Source organism: Scyliorhinus torazame, chromosome 4 (assembly GCF_047496885.1).
Source record: "Scyliorhinus torazame isolate Kashiwa2021f chromosome 4, sScyTor2.1, whole genome shotgun sequence".
NCBI classification, from domain to species: domain Eukaryota; kingdom Metazoa; phylum Chordata; class Chondrichthyes; order Carcharhiniformes; family Scyliorhinidae; genus Scyliorhinus; species Scyliorhinus torazame.
The window spans coordinates 312,707,499-312,731,494 of NC_092710.1; the positions used below are offsets into that span (position 1 = coordinate 312,707,499).

At 48.7% G+C, this 23,996-nt stretch overlaps 1 long non-coding RNA gene and 1 other non-coding gene across 8 annotated transcripts in view; one reads left to right on the forward strand and one right to left on the reverse strand.

The window, feature by feature from the left end:
* Positions 1-23,996, reverse strand: part of LOC140411075 (uncharacterized) — a 655,969-nt gene that overhangs the window by 50,514 nt on the left and 581,459 nt on the right. The window lies entirely within an intron of this gene.
* On the forward strand, positions 5,155-5,228 carry trnat-agu (transfer RNA threonine (anticodon AGU)). The gene has a single exon. It is a non-coding gene; the product is annotated as a tRNA-Thr (tRNA).

Below are 23,996 nucleotides of genomic sequence, written 5' to 3' on the forward strand. Positions count from 1 at the left end.
TGATTCTCGGCACCGAGAATCTCCCAATCAAACATACCTGAAAGCCGACTTAATTTAAAGTCCACTGAATCGCACCCCTTAACTCTTTCTCCACAGATGCTGCCAGACCTGCTGAATTTATTTCAGATTTCCAGCATCCACAGTGGGCTGGACAGCTGGTTTGCGATGCAGAACAATGCCAGCAGCGTGGGTTCAATTCCCGTACCAGCTTACCCGAACAGGCGCCGGAATGTGGCGACTAGCGGCTTTTCACAGTAACTTCATACTTGTGACAATAAAAGTTTATTATTATTATTTTACTTTTAGTTTAATACTTCTACCCACCTGTGACACTGTCTCAGTGATGGAAAAAGTAAAAGACTGACCAAGCAAAGCTGGGGCTAATTGGGGAGCGGTAAATAGATATTGTGGAGGCAGAAGGCATGCATAAAGTACTAAATAAGTATTTTACATGCAGACGTGGAATGTAGCAGTAAAGGAGGAATCAGAAGTGATATTGGATAGGATAAAAATAAAGAGCATCGCATTTGGACAGGACGCATCCCAGGTTACTGAAGGATTTACGGGCCTGGCCACAAACTCCTTTAATATGGAGGTGGCACCAAAGGACTGGAGGATTGCAAATTTGAAAGAAAGGGCAGATGGTTAAACCCAGCAACTACAGGACAGTTAACCTCACATCGATGATGGAGAAACCTTTAGCGACAATAATCTGGGATTAAATCAGTTGACATTTAAAATAATAAATGGACCACAACATAATTTGATCAAGGCAAACCCCATTCAGTTCCTTGATGAAGTAACAGAGAGAGTTCATCAACGTAGCGCAGTTGATGGATCGTTATGTTTACTTTCAAAAGGTGTTTGACTAAGCACCCACACAATAGACATGTCAGCAAAAATTATAGCTCGTGGGTTAAAAGGTGGTGGCAGCATAGATACAAAATCAGTTTAGGGAGAAACTCTTAGGGTAGTGGTGAACAGTTACATACAGTGGTGTTCCCCAGGGGTCAATGTTAGGGCCACTGTTCTTTTCAATACATATTAATGACCTGGACTTGGGTGTAGCAGCATTATTTCAAAGCTTGTAGATGGTACAATAGGTTGCAGCACGGTAGCACAGTGGGTAGCACTGTTGCTTCACAGCTCCAGGGTCCCGGGTTTGATTCCCGGCTTGGGTCACTGCATGTGTGGAGTCCGCATGTTCTCCCCGTGTCTGCGTGGGTTTCCTCCGGGTGCTCCGGTTTCCTCCCACAAGTCCCGAAAGACGCGCTTGTTAGGTGATTTGTATATTCTGAATTCTCCCTCAGTGTACCCGAACAGGCGCTGGAGTGTGGCGACTAGGGGCTTTTCACAGAACTTCATTGCAGTGTTAATGTAACCCCTACTTGTGACAATAAAGATTATTATTATTAAACGGTGAGGTGGATAGTCAAGAGACTTTAGCAGGACAGCCTGATGAAATGGGATGACACAGGCAGATGAAATTTAATTCAGAGAAGTGCAAAGTGATGCATTTTAGGAGGAAGGTTGATGAGAAACAATATAAAATAAATGATACAATTTTAGAGGACTTTGGGAGCAGAGAGATCTGGGATCTTCTGAGCTTTGATAGAGGTGTTCAAAATCATGAGCTACTTTGATAGAGTGAATGAAGAGAAACTGCTTGCAGTGGCAATAGCGTCGCTATCCAAAGGACAACAACTTCAATGCCATGTAACGCCCAAGGTACTCCACAAGGGCATTATCAAACGAAGAATGACACCGAAACATAAAGCGGAAAAAGCTGGACAATCTCCGCAGGCCTGACAGCATCTGTAGAGAGAGAACGGAGTTAACGTTTCGAGTCTGGATGACCCCTTGTCAGGCAGAAGTCTGACGCCAAGCCAGTTCAGGAAATAGTGGGCCAGGTGAAGGAGAAAGGCCTTGAGAAGTCTCTTAGAACATAGAACATAGAACATAGAAAAATACAGCACAGAACAGGCCCTTCGGCCCACGATGTTGTGCCGAACCTTTGTCCTAGATTAATCATAGATTAACATTGAATTTACAGTGCAGAAGGAGGCCATTCGGCCCTTTGAGTCTGCACCGGCTCTTAAAGGAGAAAAGCCCAATTGAGAGGCTGAGAGCGGTTGGGAGCAAAGTCCAGAGCTTGGGGCCAAAGCAATTGCCACCAATGGAGGGGCAATGATAATTTGGAATGCTTAAGAGTCAAGAATAAGAGGAGGGCAGATGTCTCGGAGGGGGGTTTGTGGGGTTGGAGGAGATTGCCGAGACAGCGAGGGACAAGGGATTTGAAAACAAGGATGCAAATTTTAAAATTATCCACTGCTTGACAAGGAGTCAATGTAGGTTAGTGAACATAAGGGGCAGGAAACTGTGATCCTCAGGCTAAGTGTTGACTCAGGATCAGCAAGTAGGGGCCAGCACAGCACTGGAGCGGTTCACGCCTGATCCCGGCGTCAAATGGGTGCCGTGGCACCGTCACCAAAGTGCGCATGAGCAGTGGAACCGGCGCCAACGTGCGCATGAGCAGTGGCACCGGCGCCAATGTGCGCATGCGGAATGGCTTCCGTCAACGCGCCGGCCCTGACGCAACATGTCACAGGACTACAAGGGCCGGCGCGGAAAGAAGGAGGCCCCCAGCACGAGACGCCGTCCCGTGATCAGTGGGCCCCGATCGTGAGCCAGGCCACATCTGAGGGCCCCCCCCCCCCCTCACACGGGTTCCCGCCGGCTGAGAGTAGGCGTGGACGGCGGTGGCGGGACTCAGCGTTTTTTACGACGGCCGCCCCCCCGTCCCGGGCCGAGAATCGGCAGGCCGGCCGCGTGGAGCGGCCCCTGACCAGCGGCGTGCCAACCACGCTGGCGCCAATGGCACCGATTCTCCGCTCTGCAGAGAATCGCGTGCCGGCCTCGGGGGGAGGGGGCCTGCCGCGTTTCGCGCCGGAGGCTGGGATGCTCCAGCCCGGCCCCGGGCTGAGAGAATCCCGCCCGAGGTTGCTAGGGGAATGGGACTTGCTGTGAGCCTGAACACTGATCTTTGGATGACCTCATGCTTACAGAGGCCACAGATTTAAGGTGATTGGCAATAGAATTGGAGGCAACATGAACATAGAACAATACAGCGCAGTACAGGCCCTTCGGCCCACGATGTTGCACCGAAACAAAAGCCATCTAACCTACACTATGCCATTATCATCCATATGTTTATCCAATAAACTTTTAAATGCCCTCAATGTTGGCGAGTTCACTACTGTAGCAGGTAGGGCATTCCACGGCCTCACTACTCTTTGCGTAATTTTTGTTTGCACATTCATAGAATCATGGAATTCACAGTGCAGAGGGGGGCCATTCAGGCCAATGAATCTGCACCGGCTCTTAGAAAGCACACCCTATTTAAGCCTCTCACCTCCACCCTATCCCCGTAACCCAGTAACCCCACCTCACCTTGTTGGACAGTAAGGGTAATTTATCATGGCCAATCCACCTAACCTGCACATCTTTGGACTGTGGGAGGAAACCGGAGCACCCGGAGGAAACCCACCCAGACACGGGGCGAACGTGCAGACTCGGCACAGTCAGTGACCCAAGCTGGGAATCAAACCTGGGACCCTGGAGCTGTGAAGCAACTGTGCTAACCACTGTCCTACTGTGCTGCCCTATGTCTTCCTGTGTCTGCGTGGGTCTCACCCCCCGCAACCCAAAGATGTGCGGGGTAGGTGGATTGGCCATGCTAAATTGGCCCTTAATTGGGAAAGAAAAGAATTGGGCACTCTAAATTTTTTAAAAGAAGGAAACATTTTTGTTACATTGTTGTGATCTGGAGTGTACTGCACCTTGAAGGGGGAAAAGTGAGGATTATGGGGAAAGAACAGGGGAGTGCAATTAAGTGGCTAGCTCTGCCAAAGGTTCAGTACAGGAAAAATGGACTGAAAGGCTCTGTCACTATGTTTCAATAATTCTTTAACATTTCAACACCCCACCCTCTCTTTCTCTTCGGTAGAAACTTCTAATGTTGTGACAGTTATCTGATTGAGAGCTGATGTAATTGAAAAGAAAACATCAATAACACTAATATACCACATCAAGCCAATGACAATGGAGCTGACAGAACAGCTCGTACTTTCTGTACTTTTTTGACTTTGCTATTTTGGCAAAGATCAAGGTTTTACCACTAGTTTTTTTTCTCTGCAGCGTTAGTGGTGGTTTGGTTACAAAGGACCCACTTTCCAATCACTGTTTTCTGTTTACAGCTTGTTGTAAGGGTGGTCATGTCACTGGAATGGTCATCCAGAGCCCCAGGCTGGCTCGTGAACAGGAGACGTGGGTTCAAATTCCACCATGGCAGGGGGTGGGAATTTAATTCAATTAATAAACCTGTAATTCAAAAGCTAATCTCACTAATGGTAACCATGGGCGGGATTCTCCGCAATCGGTGCGATGTCCGCCAACCGGCGCCAAAAACGGCGCGAATCAGTCCGGCATCGCGCCGCCCCAAAGGTGCGGAATTCTCCGCATCTTGGGGAGCCGAGCCCTCACCTTGAGGGGCTAGGCCCGCGCCGGACTGATTTCCGCCCCGCCAGCTGGCGGGAAAGACCTTTGGTGCCCTGCCAGCTGGCGCGGAAATGACTTTGCCGTGCGCCGCATGCGCGAGAGCGTCAGCGGCCGTTCACAGCATCCCCGCACATGCGCAGTGGAGGGGATCTCTTCCGCCTCCGCCATAGTGGAGACCATGGTGAAGGCGGAAGGAATAGAGTGCCCCCATGGCACAGGCCCGCCCGTGGATCGGTGTGCCCCGGGGGGGGCACCCCCCGGGGCCAGATCGCCCCGCGCCCCCCCCAGGACCCCGGAGCCTGCCCGCGCCGCCTTGTCCCGCCGTTCGAAAGGTGGTTCAATCCACGCCAGCTGGCGAGGGTTGACAGCGGCGGGACTTCGGCCCATCGCGGACCGGAGAATCGCCGGGGGATTTCCGCCGACCGGCGCGGCGCGATTCCCGCACCCGCTGAATCTCCGGTGGCGGAGAATGCGGGACACGGCGGGGGCGGGATTCACGCCGGCCCCCGGCGATTCTCCGACCTGGTGGGGGGTCGGAGAATCGCGCCCCATGAAACCATTGTCATAAAAAAAACTGGTTCACTATTGTCGCTTATTGGCACTGTGGCTTTGATGGTTAAAGCGCCTGTCTAGTAAACAGGAGACCCTGAGTTCAAATCTCAACAGTGCCTTTATTGGGCAGCACTGTTGCTTCACAGCTCCAGGGTCCCAGGTTTGATTCCTGGCTTGGGAATCCCAAGTTTCTTATTTGTTTTCCAGCACCTCCTGATCTTCATTCCAAAGACCTTTTTCAGGAAAATTAGTGCTCTGATTTTGGGGTTCGTGTGGGGAGGGGGAGGGGTGAGGGGGGGGGAGCGCTGGCCTTGCCAAATATAATGAACTATTACTGATGTGGAGATGCCGGCGTTGGACTGGGGTGAGCACAGTAAGAAGTTTTACAACGCCAGGTTAAAGTCCAACAGGTTTGTTTCAAATCACTAGCTTTCAGGTGAGGAAGGAGCAGCGCTCCGAAAGCTGATGTCCAGGATTCTCCGGAATCCGGCGGGGCGGGCCGTACTGGCGCCAAGGAGTGCCGTGAAGCACTCCGGCGTCGGGCCGACCGGAAGGTGTAGAATCCTCCGCACCTTGGGGGGCTAGGTCGGCGCTGCAGTGGTTGGCACCGAAGGGCCTCCGCCCGCCGGCGCGAGTTGGCGCATGCACAGGCACGCCGGCGTGTTCCCAGAACCGCTGCCGTGTTTCCTGCACATGCGCAGGGGGTTTCTTCTCCGCGCCGGCCATGGCGGAGCCTTACAGAGGCCGGCGCATAGGGAAAGAGTGGTGGGCCCCGATCGCGGGCCAGGCCATCGTGGCTCCCCCCCCCCCCTCCCACCGGGCCAGATCCCCCCGTGCCCCCCGGAGGAGTCCGCAGGCTGCCCTCAGAGCCAGGCCCACCGGTACGGACCTGGTCTAATCCACGCCGGCGGGACTGGCCGAAAACGGGCAGCCGCTCGGCCCATCGGGGACCGGAGAATCGCCGGGGGTGGCCACTGCCAACGGCCCCCGACCGGCGCGGCGCGATCCCCGCCCCCGCCAAAAAAACGGCGTCGGAGAATTGGGCAGCCAGCGTCAGAGCGGCGGGGCGGGATTCACCCCGCCCCCCAGTCATTCTCCGACCCAGCCCAACCCAGGGGTTGGAGAATCCCGCCCAATGATTCAAAACAAACCTGTTGGACTTTAACCTGGTGTTGTAAGACTTCTTACTGAACTATTACTGGGCAGGGAATATAGCCGTGGATAGGAAGTGGGTGGTGGGGAAGGGTTGGTGTGGGAGCGGATGGAGACAGCGTCTTGTAAGGGCATTAGCTTAGGAGCATTGTTGATGGCACCTCTGCTGTTCACGCCGGCCAGGTACTCCACGAGTCCGGTGGCGGCTCTGAGGGTGTGGGGACAGTGGCGGCAGCATCTGAGGCTGGAAGGTGCCTCAGTGTGGGCGATGATTTGCGGTAATCAGAGAGTTGCATCGGCGGGGTGGTTTGGATGCGGGTTTTCGGGGGTGGCAGTGGGCAGGGTTTGAGCGGTTCGGGGACCAGTTAGTGGGGGGTCAGTTTTTCCAGTTTAGAGAAATTGGAGGAGGACTATGAGCTGCCCTGCGAGAATGGGTTCCGGTACTTACAGGTGCGGGACTGTGTGAGGAAGCAGGTGCCATCCTTTCCCGACCTGCCGCCCCGGGGCTGCAGGACAAGGTGGTATCGAAAGCGGGATTAGGCGAGGGTAGGGCGTTGGAGATTTACAAGGAGTTAATGGACTGGGAGGGAGCGCCGATAGGAGAACATAAATGGAAGTGGGAGGAGGAGTTGGGGGGAGGGGGGAATGGAGGCTGGGTTGTGGGAAGAGTCTATGAGGAGAGTGAATTCATTCTGTGTGTGCTAGGCTTAGCCTTATTCAATTCAAAGTAGTCCATAGGGCATGTATGACAGTGGCCAGGGTGAGGAGGTTCTTTGAGGGTGTGGAGGATAGGTATGGGCAGTGCACAGGGAGGCCCGTGAACCATATTCATACGTTTAGGGCATGCCCGAAGCTGAAGGGGTTCTGGCAGGGGTCCGCAGACATAATGCCTGAGGTGCTGAAGGTGAAGGTGGCCCCGAATCCAGATGTGGCGATATTCAGATTGTCGGAAGACAATCCAGGGGCGGGAGAGGCCGACGTCTTGGTCTTTGCCTCCCTGGAAGCCCAGAGATGGATTTTGTTGGAGTGGAGGGACTCGGGATTGCCGAAGCCGGGGGGGGGGGGGGGGGGGGGGGGGGGGTGAGCGAGCTGGCCAAATTTCTTAGGCTGGAAAAAATTAAGTTAGCCTTAAGAGGGTCAGTGGATGGGTTTGGCAGGCGATGGAAACCGTTCATCAACGTCTTCAAGGACAGTTAAGATGTTTAGCATGGCTAGTCTAGGGAGAATGTGCAAACTCCACATGGACAGTGACCCTGGGCCTGGGTTGAACCTGGCACCATGAGGCAGTAATGCTAACCACTGCGCCACCGTGCTGCCCAGCAAATCACTAACTTGAATCAAAGTGCAACAAGTCAAAAAAGAATGAAACACCCTTCTTAATAGCACTGTGGGTGTACCTATACAGTTCAAGAAGCTGGCTCCTCCACCTTCTCAAAGGCAATGAGGGGTGGGCAATAAGTGCTGCCCTATAGTCAGCGACTCAGACATCCTGTGAAAGAACAAAGAAAGACGTTTATGGCCATCCACAAAAACAAAAAATGTTGGTAATAAGCATAGATTTCCGTCTCCCAATGACGTATGAATCGGGTGATGAACTTAGTTCGACTTCTCTGGAAGTCCTCCGCCCACCAGATTCCCACACCAGTCCGTGGGGTCTTTTTGCGAGTCGGGAAGGCCTTGGGTGAGAAATGCACATGTGCCTCTTCCGAGGTCAAGGTTCCCGTTGTGATGACCACAACAAAATCGGATTTCTTCTCACACACTATTTTCATGGGCTGGTATGGCTTTTGAGAACCTTTGAGAAAAGAAATGTACTTCTCCTTTGAGAGACGGTCACATCTGTCAGGTCGGGAAGTGTGCGCCATTTGGAGTGGAGCAACTTTCTTCTGGTCTTTTTCTCAACTTTTAAAACTGCTCGTCCCTGCCTGCCAATCAAGGGACCCTCTCCCAGGGGGGGAGGAGTCTCTGTAAACCACACCCAACGTGGCTATAGACCTGCTATCGCCACTGCAAAGTCTTCTGCAGTCAAGTCCTCCTTTTACAAATCATCATTGTGACATGGGTACAGCACCAGGCCACCTTTAGTCTGCACAGGCACAGCTGCAGTGGCCCGGGATGTCTTGTTCACCATGTGCATTTTGCAAAGTGTGGGAGGAACTTGGAGGTTATCATGATCACAGACATTCCAATATCAAGGCGCTGCATATGATGGGAGCCTTCCAAGAATGACCTGGAAGGCTGAGGTGCTCTGAAGAAGAGGGATTGGTCTCAAAACGTTTCCCCTGTTCCTCTCTCCACAGACACTGCCAAGCCTGCTGAGGGTTTCCAGCATTTTCTGTTTTTATTTCAGATCTCCAGCATCCGCAGTATTTGGCTTTTATTATTGGGCAGAGAGCAGTTGACACTCCATGGGAAGGGCACTGGAAGCATCCTGTGAGTAAACACACCTGAGGATTGATTAAGGCCAATTACTGATAGAGAACCATGAGAAACCCAGAGGAATCCCACGCAGACACAGGGAGAACGTGCAAACTCCACACAGACAGTCACCTTAAGCCGGAGATGAACCCCGATCCCTGGCGCTGAGGCAGCAGTGCTAACCACTGTGCCACCGTGCCACAAAGTGGCTGTTCTCATGGTGCAGGAATCCATTTGGACCCTCCTTACCACTGCAATCCCAGGTCAGACATGGAAAGGCTTTTGACTACTAGCAAAGGTCAGTTTTCTAGAATAGACAATTAACATTCTGCACAGAAAAGTGTTCCTGTTTCACTTTGTAAATATCCATTTAATTACTCTACACAACATAACTCACCTAAACGCCACCGTGATCCATATAATACTGTGGCTAACACAATGTCCTCCACTATTGGACATAGTGCTCACCTTGTTGCCTCAGAGGAGGTGGAGGCAGGCTGCACACTTCCCTGGCTGTATGGCCATGACAATCATGGTCCATAGAATCCCTACAGTATAGAAGGAAAACATTCGGCCCATTGAGTCAGCACCAATCCTCCGAAAGAGCACCCTACTTAGGCTCATGTCCCCACCCTATCCCCGTAACCCCACCTAACCTGCACATCACATCTTTGGACACTATGGGACAATTTAGCATGACCAATCCACCTAACGTGCATATCTTTGGACTGTGGGAGGAAACCGGAGCACCCGGAGGAATCCCACGCAGACACAGGAGAACGTGCACACTCCACACAGTCACCCAAGGCCAGAATTGAATCCGGGTCCCTGGCGCTGTGAGGCAGCAGTGCTAACCATTGTGCCACCGTGCCACAAAGTGGCTGGCCTCATGGTGCAGGGGTGCATTCAGGCCCTCCCTGCCACTAGAATGCCTGCACCTCTGCAGGGGCAGATGTTCTTGGCTGGACCCAGCTAGCAGATGGTACTTCTGCCTGAGAGGTCAAGGAATCAGAGGAGGATGAGATGTCCCCTAAAATGCATGGATCCCTCAACTTCCGTTTATGATTGCTCAGCCGTGGGGTGCTATTGGGATGACTGACAGGGTGCGATGCTGGGGTGCAGCTGCTATCTCATGGTGCCACCCATCTGCCACCCGTGAGATAGGTCAGCTTCAGGGGCAGTTTCTCCTCTCCCAGTGCGGCTACAGAGCTAGTGCTACTGAGCAGGAGATCTTGCACCTCTTGCATGCACAGCACATGTTCACCAAGAAGATTGACCACTCTCTTGTCACAGGTCACCTCCAGTGCTGGCACGCCCATCTCCTGACCGATTTCTGATGTTCGGTCCATTACTGCCATTTTATTGGGCACTGTACCTCTTCCTTCATGAATGTGAGCCGGAACCCGATTGTCGCCCACAATTCACACATACAGCCCGCTCTCCAAGAAAGACAAACATCAATCTGTACCTGTCTTAAATATATTCAACAATGAAGCATCCACAACCCTCTGGGGTAAAGAATTCCAAACATTCACAACTCGTTGAGCCCCCTTTATCTGCCCGACTGGTTACATCCTTGAAAAGCTCTAATAAATTTGTCAAACAGGATTTCTCTTTAGTTGTTGATTTGTTTGAATCACACAATGCTTTTCCAAGTGCATTGTTCAGACTTCCTTAATAATAGATTCTCAACAACTGATGATAGGCTAACTGGCCCGTAGTTCACTGTTTTCTCTCTCCCTCCTTTCTTAGAAAGCAGTGTAACATTTCCCAACTTCAATCAAATGAGACCGTTTGCAAGTATGAGGAATTTTGGAAAATCATATTTAGCGCATCCACTATCTCTGGAGCTAGCTCTTTTAGACTCAGAGAGTGTAGGCCAGAAAGTCCTGGGAATTTGTCGGATTTCAGTCCCTTAAGTTTCTTCACTACTTTTTCTCTGTTGAGGGCTGGCTTAGCTCAGCGGGTTGATAGCTGGTTTGCGATGCAGAACAAGGCCAGCAGCCTTGTTCATATTCCTGTACCAGCTTACTCGAACGGGCGCCGGAATGTGGCGACTAGGGGCTTTTCACAGTAACTTCATACTTCTGACAATAAAAGGTTATTATTACTATTGATGTTAATTTCCTTCATTCCCTCATTCTTTTGAGCCCCAACGTTACTGACTATTTCTGGTATGAAACATGTGTCTTCTACTGTGAAGACAGACACAAAGGCCGGAATTCTCTTCACTTTTCCCGCCCGCAGCGCATCCCCACCCAGCGGCGTGGGATGGCATCAATGGGAATCCCATTTAACTAGAGAATCCAGCCCAAAATTTTGTTCAATCCCTCTGCCACTTCTTCATTCCTCTTGATAATTTCTCCTGTTTTTGCTTCTAAGTTACAATCTATATCAGTGACATAGCTGAAGAGACAAAGTGCGATTCACATGGTGTAGGTATCACACAGTGCTGTTAGGGAGGGAATTCCAGGACTTTGACCCAGCGACAGTGAAGGAACAACGATATATTTTCAAATCAGGGTGGTGTGTGGCTTGGAGGGGAACTTGGTGGTGGTGTATCTGCTGCCCTTGTCCTTCTAGGTTCTAGAGATGGCGGGTTTGGAAGTTGCTGTCGAAGGAGCCTTGGTGAGTTGCTGCAGTGTATCTTATAGATTGTTTACACTGCAGCCACTATGCATCAGTGGTGGAGGGAGTGAATGTTTTATGTGGTGGATAGGGTGCCAATCAACCTTTGCCCTGGATGGTGTTGAGCTCCTTGAGTACTGTTGGAGCTGCATTCATCCAGGCAAGTGGACCTCATTTGCGGATAATACCAAACTAGGTGAAAGGTAACCTGTGGGAGGACACAGTGAGGCTGCAAAGAAGCATAGATGACTTACGTAAGTGGGCAACAAGATGGCAGATGAAGTGTAATGCACTGAAGTGTGAAGTTATTCACTTTAATCATCAGAATAGAAAAACAGAATATATCTTCAAAGGTGTGAAACTTACAAGGATTGATGTTCAAAGACACTTTGGTGTTCTTGTGCAAGGAATGCAGAAAGTTAGCATGCAGGTGCAGCAAGCAATTAGGAAGGCAAATGGCATGTTGGCTTTTATTGCGAAAGGATTGGAGAATAGGAATGATGCGACCATCAATTCACTGAGAGACACGTTGAGAAGTAAACCGTGGTTTTAATCAGCTTACAACTGAGCCTGCCTGTGACTGGTACAACAATGAATGCGGCCCCGCAGGTCAGCTGCCTTTATACTCCCTGTAAGGGGTGGAGCCATGGGCGAGCCCGTACATGCCCCGACATATCCCCCTGTGGGTGAAGCCGTACAATGGCCCATAGGTGGAGTTCACAGGGTTAAACACATAACGTAACACGATACAGCAGTAACATGATATCACAGTGCACTGGTGAATTAACAGAAGTTCCATTCACCACAAGGAATAAAGAAGTCTTGCTGCAATTGTGCAGGGTGTTGGTGAGACCACATCTGTCTAAAGTTTTGGTCTTCACATTTGCGAAAGGATATACTTGTATTGGAGGAGATACAGCGAAGGTTCACTAAATTGGTCCCTGGGATGAAGGAGTTTCCTAGGATGAGAGGAAAGTCTAGGGAAAGATGGTAACCAGTCGGGAGTCTGATTTGGGAGGCGTAAAAGTATGCAACTTGCGTTGTCATGAGTCAAGACTAAAATCCGGCCCAAGTGTATCAGCATCGGAAAAGTGTTTTGGGTGTTAGGTGCCTTTGCCACCTTCAACTTGTTACTCCTCTTTACAAATACTGCTAGGACCCAGTGTACATTTCATGTATTTGCAACTTTTATATTTCTATCTTTGCAAAATGTTTATTTTAAGAAAGAGTAAAAATAGTCAGGATTCCTGTAACTCACAAACTTTAAGGCATTTCTCCAAGAAAATGATTTAACTGCCACATTCTCCAGTGTATTTGTGAAGATTACAGACCTGCACGCCACTTAGAAAATACAACGTTTATACTGACTGATGGATTTTATGGAGGGGACAGAAGAAACAAAAAATGATTCTTTCATGGGATGTGAGCGTCGCTGGAAATGACAGCATTTGTTGTCCACCCGTAATTGCCCTTGAACTGACGGGTAGCTGCACCATTACAGAAGGAAGTTAAACATCAACCACATTGCTGTGGATCTGGAGTCACATAATAATAATCTTCATTGTCACAAGTAGGCTTACATTAACACTGCAATAAAGTTACTGTGAAAAGCCCCTAGTCGCCACATTCCGGCGCCTGTTTGGGTACACGGAGGGAGAATTCAGAATGTCCAAATTACCTTTCGGGACTTGTGGGAGGAAACTGGAACACCAGGGGGAAACCCACACAGCCACGGGGAGAACATGCAGACTCCGCACAGACAGTGTCCGGGAATCGAACCTGGGACCCTGGAGCTGTGAAGCAACAGTGCTAACCACTGTGCTACCGTACCGCCCTATGCAGGCCAGACAAAGTAAGGACAGCAGATTTCCTTCCCTAAAGTGAACCAAATGGGTCTTTAGAACAATTAATGAAAGTTTCATAGTCACCATTACTGAGACTAACATTATAGTCCAGATTTATTAATTTAATTTAAATTCCGCCAGCTGCGGGGGTGGGATTTGAACCCATGACCCCAGAGCATTAGCCAGGGCCTCGGGGGTTGACTTGGGGAAGCCAGGGGGAATAATGTCAAGTGTGAAAAGCACCATTCCTGAGGTTGCCTTCTGCTTCTGTGCCATGGATTTTTGAAAGGGCCTCACAGAGGAAAGAGACGCCTGAGGCAGTGCGGTGGATGGGTAGACAGTCATCACAGGCTGATGGTCCTACTCAAATTTAAGGGGCGTGGCTTCTAAAGGTATGATGTTGACAATGGCAAGGCTAAAGGAAAGACCAGTTATGCCTGTGCCATTGGCCGAATGGGCAAACAACTACATTCCCTTAGAGAGTTGGCAATGGCCCACTGCCTGAGTGGAGCGCTCCTAAATCTTGGCTCTGTGCCGAGGTGCATATTAACAACTGCCCCATATAGACTAGGTTGAATGCAAGGCCTTGGAGAGAAACTTGGAACAATGCCTGCGCATGAGTTAAGAGCTCAGGATGCAGTAGAATGGCCAGCATTATGGCCACTCAGTCATGTGATGTGGGGAAAGCGTGGTGTGGGATCTCGCCCAACCAACATGCAAATGAAGAATTGGGCATCAATGCAGTGGCCAGGACATGAGTCAGGGGGCTTTGAAAGGTAGCTTCGGACAATTAGAGGGCAAAGAGTGGTCTTTAGGAGACAAATGCTAGCCGTCAAGTCTCTTGTTTTGATACTGCAGTGAATAGAACCTACCAATCATGGAGCCTGGTGATCTCGCTGACATGGTCACATCTGCCACCTTCTGCAGGGTTTGGCACCACGGGGACTTGGACAGCATCTACAGCCAATGTCACTGAAAATTACAGCCAGGTTGCAAGGGGAATGAAGGGCTTTGTGCAAATCTCTGGCTTTCCACAGGTGCAGGATGCCATCGAATGCACTCATGTGGCACTCAGATCTCCAGGGCATCAAGCAGTAAACTACATGAACCGCAAAGGCTCCCACTCGCTGAATGTTCAGCTGGCCTGCGACCACACCAAATGCATCTTTCAGGTATGTTCTCAATCCCCAGAGAGTAGTACGACTCCTACATTCTGAGCCACTCTTAGATCCTTAACATGTTTCAGATTCCAGGCCAGCTGCAGGTTTGGTTCCTTGGGGGACAAGGGCTACCCACTGTGGCCGTGCCTGTGCGGAGGGAGTGCAGCTGAGACAAGATACAATGAGGCTCATACATCAACTCACACTTTGGTGGAGCAGAGCACCGGGACGCTGAAAAGCCAGCTGGATGGCTCAGTTCTCGAAACCAGTGAAGACCTTCAACACCAGCATCCCTCCGCCCATCTGGGATGTCTCCCTCTTGCTGTGAGCCAACATGTCCTGCATGAAGACAGAGTATAAGCAGGACGCATGCCAGGGCAGATGATAAGATGCCTGGCATATGTGGATAGTGAATGGAAGGAGTGCGGTGATGAGGACATGATCAGCAGGGGAGGCGAAGATGAGTGTGGGAGAACACACATGGAGTGCTGGCATCCCTTGAGATGCGTGTAGATGTGTGAGTGTGCGAGTTGAGAGTGATGAGAAAAGTGACTTAGCCTTGCAGAACGGAGGAGATTATTCGTCCTCTTCCTGCAGTGGATGGCTGTCCTTTTCTGCAGGGCGTTATCATTGACCACCACTCCCACTGCCTCCCATGCTGGGTCGGTGATCTTGCTGGCTGGTTTTCTCCATGTGCGCAGGCCGAGGACATCAGGTCAGACCTCTACTGCATCCAGGAGTTTCTCTAGGGTGGCGTCCGAAAACTTGGGGAGTATTGCTTGACAGCCGTCACTTCCCGGTGACCTACAAAGTGTGGCTGGTGTGCCATGGGGCAGCCTTCAAATGTGGTGCCCCGATAATTACAGGTGATGGCAGGGCGGGCAAATCACAGGCGGCCCTGCCAGCGGTATGGTGTGGAACCTGTGACTGAAAAGCCGCAATTATTGTTGGCGGGCTCAATGCCCTTTGCCGATTTCTGGGAAAATCTCACCCATGGGCACACCGCCCGCTGGAAGTTCCCGTGCAAGCCATTCACCACCCTGCCTCGGAAATATATCGCCGTTCCTTCACTATCACTTGGTCAAAACCCTTGAACTCCCTCCCTAACAGCACTCTGGGCTTACCTACATTACAGGGACTACAGTGGCTCAAGAAGGCAGCTCACCACCAGCTTCTGGCAATTAGGGGCAATTAGGAATGGGTAGTTAATTACTGGTAAAGAGGGTGACGCCCACATTACATGAATGCTAAAAAAAAAAATCCTCGGACATGAATAAATACTGGAAAAGGAATATAATGCAGTATAATGTGGGGAATGTGAGCTTGTCCATTTTTCAAAGGCAGAATAGGAAAGCAGCATACTAATGAAATGGAGAGAGATTGCAGAATTTGGTGGTACAGAGCGATCTGGGTGGCCTGCTACATGGATCACAAAAAGTTAGGTACAGCAAACGATTAGGAAGGTAAATGGAACATTGAACATAGAACATAGAACATTGCAGCGCAGTACAGGCCCTTCGGCCCTCGATGTTGCGCCGACCAGTGAAACCACTCTAAAGCCCATCTACACTATTCCCTTATCGTCCATATGTCTATCCAATGACCATTTGAATGTCCTTAGTGTTGGCGAGTCCACTACTGTTGCAGGCAGGGCATTCCACGCCCTTACTACTCTCTGAGTAAAGAACCTACCTCTGACATCTGTCTTATATCTATCGCCCCTCAATTTAAAGCTATGTTCCATCGTGCTAGACATCACCATCCGAGGAAAAAGGCTCTCACTATCCACCCTAACCAATCCTCTGATCATCTTGTATGCCTCAATTAAGTCACCTCTTAACCTTCTTCACTCTAACGAAAACAGCCTCAAGTCCCTCAGCCTTTCCTCATAAGATCTTCCCTCCATACCAGGCAAAACATTCTGGTAAATCTCCTCTGCACCCTTTCCAATGCTTCCACATCCTTCCTATAATGCGGAGACCAGAATTGCACGCAATACTCCAAATGCGGCCGCACCAGAGTTTTGTACAGCTGCAACATGACCTCATGGCTCCAAAACTCAATCCCTCTACCAATAAAAGCTAACACACCGTATGCCTTCTTAACAACCCTCTCAACCTGGGTGGCAACTTTCAGGGATCTATGTACATGGACACCGAGATCTCTCTGCTCATCCACACTGCCAAGAGTCTTACCATTAGCCCAGTACTCTGTCTTCCTGTTATTCCTTCCAAAATGAATCACCTCACACTTTTCTGCATTAAACTCCATTTGCCACCTCTCAGCCCAGCTCTGCAGCTTATCTGTGTCCCTCTGTAACGTGTTACATCTTTCCACACTGTCCACAACTCCACCGACTTTAGTGTCATCTGCAAATTTACTCACCCATCCTTCTACGCCCTCCTCCAGGTCATTTATAAAAATGACAAACAGCAGTGGCCCCAAAACAGATTCTTGTGGTACACCACTAGTAACTGGACTCCAGTCTGAACATTTCCCATCAACCACCACCCTTTGTCTTCTTCCAGCTAGCCAATTTCTGATCCAAACTGCTAAATCACCCTGAATCCCATGCCTCTGTATTTTCTGCAGTAGCCTACCATGGGGAATCTTATCAAATGCTTTACTGAAATCCATATACACCTCATCAACTGCTTTACCCTCATCCACCTGTTTGGTCACCTTCTCAAAGAACTCAATAAGGTTTGTGAGGCACGACCTACCCTTCACAAAACCGTGTTGACTATCTCTAATCAAATTATTCCTTTCCAGATGATTATACATCCTATCTCTTATAAACCGACCAAGATTTTGCCCACAACAGAAGTAAGGCTCACTGGTCTATAGTTACCGGGGTTGTCTCTACTCCCCTTCTTGAACAAGGGGACAACATTTGCTATCCTCCAATCTTCTGGCACTATGGTATCTATTGCAAGGGGTAGGGAAGCTTTACTCCAGCTGTACAGGACATTGGTGAGACCACATCTGGAATACTGTGTACAGTTTTGGTCTCCTTATTGGAAAAGGGTATAATTGTGTTAGAAGCAGTACAGAGAAGGTTCACACAACTCATTGGTAGGATGAAGAGGTTATCTTATGAGGAAAGGTTGAACAGTTATGGGGGCACAATGGTGAGCACAGATCATCTTTCTTACTGAATAGTGGAGCAGACTCAAAGGGTCAAATGGTCTGCTCCTGCTCCTAAATCCTATGTTCCTAATAAAGATTGCAGGGCTAAAGGGGAAAGGGGTGTAGATAACTGCATCAAAGAGTCAGCACATGCATGATGGGCTGAATGGCCTCTTTGTGCGCTGTATGATTCTGTGACCTAACTGTGCATGCAGGTACAGCAGACGGTAAAGAAGGCAAGATGTATGTTGGCCTTCATAGCGAGAGGATTCGGGTACAGGAACAGGGATGTTTTGCTGCAATTATACAGGGCCTTGGTGAGGCCACATCTGGAATATTGTGTGTAGTTTTGGTCTCCTTATCTGAGGAAGGATGTTCTAGCTCTAGAGGGAGTGCAGCGAAGGTTTACCAGACTGATTCCTGGGATGGCGGGACTGATGTATGAAGAGAGATCGAATCGGTTAGGATTGTATTCGTTGGAGTTCAGAAGAAGAGGGGATCTCATAGAAACCTAGGAAATTCTAACAGGTCTGGACAGGGTAGATGCAGGGAGGATGTTCCCGATGGTGGGTGTGTCCAGAACCAGGGGTCACAGTCTGAGGATACAGTGAAGACCATTGAGGACAGAGATGAGGAGAAGTTCCTTCACCCAGACAGTGCTGAGCCTGTGGAATTCATTACCACTGGAAATATCGAGGCCAAAATAGTGTTTGATTTCAAGATGCAGTTAGATATAGCACTTGGGCGATGGGGATCAAAAGATATGGTGGAAAGCGAGATAAGGTTATTGAGTTGGATGATCAGCCATGATCATGATGAATGGCGGAGTAGGCTCAAAGGCCGAATGGCCTCCTCCTGCTCCTATTTCATATGTTTCTATGTGCAACTGCTCATCTTCCTGAATTCCCTCCTGTTTCTACAACCTAAAGCTTGGCCTCATACAACCATTGCTTGTTCCTTTATCCTTCGTCCTTTCCTTATATCTTTAGCTACAGTGGTGTCCACTTATTTTTATTCATTTATGGGATGTGGATATCGCTGGCTTGGCCAGCATTTATTGCCTCAACAATCAATAATTTCAGACTGTGAACTCTCTCCTCCACCTTCACCCCATTTTTATTTCTACCCATTTATTTTCCTTTCTTCCATCGATCTGTTTTTCCCTCAATATTGTTCCCTCTCCCCCACCCCGCTAGGGCTATCTGTTATTCTGTTCCTAGTTGCCCTTTGACGCACTGCTCACCTTTGTTCTGCCATTAACACATTCTAATCTCTTTCTGTGCCACTATCTGCACCACCCTTTGCCTTAATCACCTCAATTTACATTCCCTTTGTCTTTCTGTCCAAGACATCCTTGTCAATCTCCACCTATCGCTGGCCCTCTATCCAGCCCCACTGCTCCACCCCCCCCCCCCCCCACCAATATAAATCTGATCCTATTTCCAGTTCTCTCCAGCTTCGACAGAGTCATCCAGACTCAAAACATTACCTCCCTTCTCTCTCCACAGCTTTTAAAAATTATTATTCATTTAATGGTTAGACGAGTATGTATTGTCCATCCCTAGTTGTCCTTCAGAAGGTGGGGGTGAGTTGCCGCCTTGAACCGCTGCAGTCCATGTGGTGTAGGTACACCCTCAGTGCTGTTCGGGAGGGAGTTCCAGGAATTTGACCCAGCGACAGTGAAAGAACGCCGATATATTTCCAAGTCCCTGCTGGCACAGTGGTTAGCACTGCTGTCTACGGCGCTGAGGTCCCGGGTTCATTGTCTGTGTGGAGTTTGCACATTCTCCCCATGTCTGCGTGGGTTTCACCCCCACGACCCAAAGATGTGCAGGGTAGGTGGATTGGCCACGCTAAATTGCCCCTTAATTGGAAAAAAATATTTGGGCAAGCTAAATTTTTTTTTTTTAAAGTATCTGCTTCCCTTGTCTTTATAGTTGGTAGTGGTCGTGGGTTTGGAAGGTGCTGCCTAAGGAACCTTGGTGAGTTCCTGCAGTGCATCTTGTAGATGATCCGGCTGCTACTGTTCATCGGTGGTGGAGGGATTGAATGTTTGTGGAAGACTTTGTGTCTTCATCTGTATGTCCATTTTGTAAATTAGTATCTGCATAGCTGGTAGGAGGGCTCCAGTACACAATTCTGATTGTGTTTTTACATTCCATGTTACTGTCATTCTAAATCCTAAAATCATGGTAATATATTTTGCTGTAGTGTGATGCTATTGCCAGGGTGGTATACAATATGAGAGTACAATGCAGAATGGTAAAATGGTCATTTTGTACTGCACATGTGAATGCTTGAAGACAACTCACAAAGTAAATGATAGATGATTTTTAGGGGGAATGATTTTTTTTGGGATGTAGGGCTGGTTGGCGGGGATGGCAGTGAAGGTGTGAACATTGAGTAAACTCAGAGGGTAACACGGCACATCCCCTTACAATTACAGAAGGTGCAACTCCTGCTCCTTTACCTCCTTACTCTTCACTATCCAAGGCCCCAAACACTCCTTTTAGGTTAAGCAGCATTTCACTTGCACCTCCTTCAATTTGGTTTATTGTATTCACTGTCCCCAATCCAGACACCTCTACATTGGGGGGACTAAACACAAACTAAGTGACCCCTTTGCGGAACACCTTCACTCAGCCCGCAAACACCACCCCAACCTTCCTGTTGCTTGCCATTTCAACTCAGCTTCCTGCTCTCATGGCAGGAATCTTAATCCTTGGCCTGTTGCAATGCTCAAGTGAAGTCCAGTGCAAGCTGGAGGAGCAGTACCTCATCTTCCGATTAGGCATGTTATAGCCCTCAGGGCTCAGTAGCTTCAGACTGTGATTTGTCTCTTCCAATTTTAACTTCAGAATTTTTTTTGTCCCAACACAAACTATGTTCCCCCTCAAAACGGGCCATCTGTCACTTCTTCCTAAGTTTTCCTTTCAGCGAACACTGACCTCTGTTCCCTTGTTAACCCATTCCGCTAACATAACCTTATGCCACTATCAGTACCCTCTATAGCACTTCACATTGCCGTTAACGCTTCCTCTGTCTCGTGGGTTTCCTCCGGGTGCTCCGGTTTCCTCCCACAGTCCAAAGATGTGCAGGTTAGGTGGATTGGCCATGATAAATTGCCCTTAGTGCCCAAAATTGCCCTTAGTGTTGGGTGGGGTTACTGGGTTATGGGGATAGGGTGGAGGTGTTGACCTTTCCAAGAGCCGGTGCAGACTCGATGGGCCGAATGGCCTCCTTCTGCACTGTAAATTCTATGATCCTATGATAATCCAGCACATTTTCCCCTCTTGTTAACTCAGAAAAAAAGAGTCATACGACTCAAAACATTAAGTCTGTTTTTCCCTCTCCACAGATGCTGACAGCTTTTGCACCAATTCCTGTTTTTCTTTCTGATTTCCAGAATCCAGTTTCTTGCTTCGTTTGTGGTGACTGATTGTTGTTCGGTAAGGGTGCCAAAGCATGTGAAGCTGAGGCAGGTAAATGGAGTTGAAGAACCGGTGGGCCATAATCTAACCAAATGACAGAACAGGGCCAAAGGTTCAAATGACCTCCTTCGGCCCCTATCTCTCCTCTCCGGACAAGCAAGCTTACAAGAACAGAGAAGAGAGTGTCTGAGGGTAGAATAACAACAAAGATGATGCATGTAAATCTACAAGCTCACATAATACCCATAATCTGATTGAATTATGCCGCAGGCTCAAGGGGTTGAATGGCCTACTCCTCCTTAGGACTTGTTACAAGAATCTTATCTTGCCTAGGCATTCCATACACATAGTTAGTATGTCGTAACCAACGCCAAAGGAATGAGAAAATAAAGCAGCCAACATAGACAACGGTGGGCAGACTTTGACCGGTCCCCACATTAAGCTTTTATGGCCCATAATCCCCTGAAAAAGATAAACACGGCTGTTGGTGTCTCTTGTGGTTAAATATAGACTCAATCCAGCCAGCAGCTCAATTGTATTTCATTTCCCTTTTGTTTCTGTGAATCATCATGGTAGCCAACTCCAATGCAACGAGACCTGATAATGATCTTCAGGAAGCCAGACAAGTTTCAGTCAGCAGACAGTGGGCAGTTGCTACGGCAACAGATCTCCGAAGTACACAGCTGAATATCTTCAGCTAAATTTAATCTATGTTCGATAGTTAAAATCAGCAATAAAATTAAACCATAACCATGCCAAATGTACAGGCACGTGAGAGAGACCGCTTAGAAATAAATATCGAGGATTTTCGCTGTCGATCAGGATATAACTACATTTGATAAGAGTACAGTTATTCACGTAACAGTTGGCATAATGTAATGCTGTATGTTGTAAGAAATGAATCCACTTTTTTCCAAAGAATAATCAAGATATTACATAACTCTTTCACAAGACTGGCAAAGCATTGCTTCAAGTTCGAATTCTCTATAAAAGCCACAAAGACTTTTCAAACTTCAAAAGAAACCAAGAAGGTAACAGAAAAGAGGAAAATAGGAAAGCACCATTAACCTCACATTGTTGTCAACTGGATTCGTACTGCCACACAGCAACAACAGTTTGCATTTTATGGCATGTTCAACAGAGTAAAACATCACCACATGCTTCACAGGAGCATCACCAGACAAGGAAATAGATGCCAACCAAAGAAGGAGCCATCTGATCAGGTGGACTAAGGTCGGTTTTAACGGGTGTTTTAAGGGAGGAAAGGGAAGTGTAAGAGTCCATTCTGTTCATTCTTGTTTACTCCCTGTCTGTTCCCTTGTTTCCCCCTTTCTTTTAATTTTGCCATTACATTTTTGATCCATGGATGATTTATGGACATATGCCTTTAAGGCAGCCTGCCATTTAACTCAAGCAGAACAAAACAATGTGCTGTGCCTTTAATTCAAATGGGAGGATCCAAAAGACTGCTGATTTGAATTGTGGACTGGCACTAAGGACTGAAATTAGCTGGCACTCAGTTTGATTGATTTGGTTGGTGGTCAATGAATTGGTTGTCCTCTGCCTGTTAACAGGTGGTGATTGGATGTTATCCTTCTGGAATGTTCCTCAGAGCCACGAGGTTCCGTTTTAGTTTCAATTTTGATTCTGGCAGCGGAGGGGAAAGATCCAGCAAAATCCTCTCCAGAAAACTGCTGCTAAGCCTCTGCAAACAAGATCCAGCTATCTCTCTCTCTCTCTCTCTCTCTCTCCAATAAGCCTGTGGGTGTTGGATTCCTGAAAACAGAGCCTGAAGGTAGGCCACGAACTGAGAGCAAAGTCTAATAAAACAGGGACACTTGTCTCACCCTGAAAACTGTGAATACAGGCTGCAAAACAAGGACTGTGATTCCAAAGCTTGCTGTGGAGAAAGTCTGCAGGGCACCATCATCTGAAGCAAAGACTGTTTTCTTTTTCATATACATATTATCCCCTTTTCCACCCCTATGTGCTTGTCTGTCCTGTGTGTGGAGGCAAGTTAAAGCAGGACTTAGGTACTTATCAATATTTAATCAACTGTATTTGCTGCATATTCCACCACTAAGCTTATTATAAATAAACAGTAATTGTGTTTCAACTTACAAATCTGGTGACTGTAATCATTGGACAGCCAAAGACCAAAGACCTCGGGAATTTTTATAAGAATGATTGGTGAACGAGCTAAGGTACCTGCAACTGAACGAGCGAAGGTACCTGCAACTCAAAAACTTCCTACGAAAGGAGACAAGGACATACCCACAACCACCACGACAGACATTACTGGAAGAGGTACTGGACGCAAGCAGACTAGAGAAAGGAAACTGTAGCGACATGTATGACCAACTGGTAGAAGGGGCCGACACCGTACTGGACGCAACAAGAATGAAATGGGAGGAGGACCTGGGGATCGAAATAGGGTGGGGACTCTGGAGCAAAGCACTGCATAGGGTCAACTCCACCTCCACGTGCGCAAGGCTCAGCCTGACGCAACTAAAAGTGGTACATAGAGCCCACTTAACAAGAACCCGTATGAGTAGGTTCTTCCCGAAGGTGGAGGATAGATGTGAACGGTGCCAAGGAGGCCTGGCCAACTACGCCCACCTGTTCTGGTCTTTCCCCAGACTTGCGGGGTACTGGACAGCCTTCTTCGAGGCAATGTCCAAAGTGGTGGGGATGAGGGTGGAGCCATGCCCGAACGTGGCGGTCTTCGGGGTTTCAGACCAGCCAGATCTATTCCTGGGGAGGAGGATGGATGCCCTTGCCTTTGCCTCCCTGATCGCCCGCCGTAGAATCCTGTTCGGCTGGTGGTCAGCAGCACCACCCACGGGGGGGGGAGTGTCATTATTTGATTTTGTATTCCTCTCATCATGTTACTTTTTTTTCTCTCCCTTTTTGATTTGTGCGTGCGTGCCCTTCTATATATATATATCATATCCTGTGTACGTAACGGCAAATCTACTTTGTTCAAAAACCCAATAAAAACCATTTATATTAAAAAAAAGAATGATTGTTTAATTCACTTGTGTTGTGACTCTGGGGCATGTGGGGCTGGAATTGACCGTGCTCTTGCCCAGGGTGGCGTGACAGAATTACAGAGTTGAATAGAA